Here is an 896-nt window from a genome sequence, read left to right on the forward strand (position 1 = left end):
ATCCACTTCAGCCCCTTTCAAATTCTCCCACTCTCTGTCTATCCATATCTCTCATTTCCGATTTCTGCTCTTTGAAAAGTTTGAAATTCGGAGAGTGTTTGAGAGTGGAGGCGCTGAGAGCTATTCCCCTCGCTGGCTGTCGAGTCCAGAACTCGGCTAATATTACTCGGATACTGTGCCTGTCCATGGGCCTGAGGTAAGGAGACATTTCTTCCCTCAAAATATAATGAGTTGTTTGACTTCGAAATAGAATTCTTAATCCACCAGCAAAGAAAAAGCAACGCCACTACAAACATACGATTACAATGATGTCTCTCCTGTCGGTGGAAAGTGAATGACAGTTGACGGCAGAGAATGAGGGTTATTAGCTCGCGGCGTCTGTGTCATTTCCACAACGTTGCTCAGTCAGGCTGCATGTATCTCTGCCTCAACCTGTTGTCCCGACCAAACTCCATGAAGGAATGCTGCGTTCGCTCGTTGGATCATTAGAAACAACTTTAAACGAGCAACGGCGGACATAAAGTTGAGGCACCGCTGGGATTTGAACCCAGGATCTCCTGTTTACTAGACAGGCGCGTTAACCAACTAAGCCACGGCACCAGGTGTTGACATTTTTCCCCATCGATATATGCATTACTTTAAGCTTGCATTCAGGAACAGGTTTTCTGGACCAATTTTGCTGACTGTCAATTTCGGTGAAACCCGCTTTTGCAAACACTGATCGTTCACATTTGAAGGTTCTCCTCTGAAAGTGCACAGAAGGAAACAATCTCCTCTTGCATTGGTTTAAAACTGATCATTTCACCTGTTCAAACTGGACTTGTTCCTGACCGATTGCAGGCGTCCGATTAGAAAATGCAATTTTAAATACGGATGCCTCGGATTTGGACGTCACT

General features: G+C 45.2%; 1 non-coding gene across 1 annotated transcript; it reads right to left on the bottom strand.

The window, feature by feature from the left end:
- Positions 1–526: 526 nt before the first annotated feature.
- trnat-agu lies at positions 527–600 on the bottom strand. The gene has a single exon. It is a non-coding gene; the product is annotated as a tRNA-Thr (tRNA).
- Positions 601–896: the final 296 nt, after the last annotated feature.

Source organism: Rhincodon typus, chromosome 8 (assembly GCF_021869965.1).
Source record: "Rhincodon typus isolate 14 chromosome 8, sRhiTyp1.1, whole genome shotgun sequence".
Taxonomy (NCBI): Eukaryota; Metazoa; Chordata; class Chondrichthyes; order Orectolobiformes; family Rhincodontidae; genus Rhincodon; species Rhincodon typus.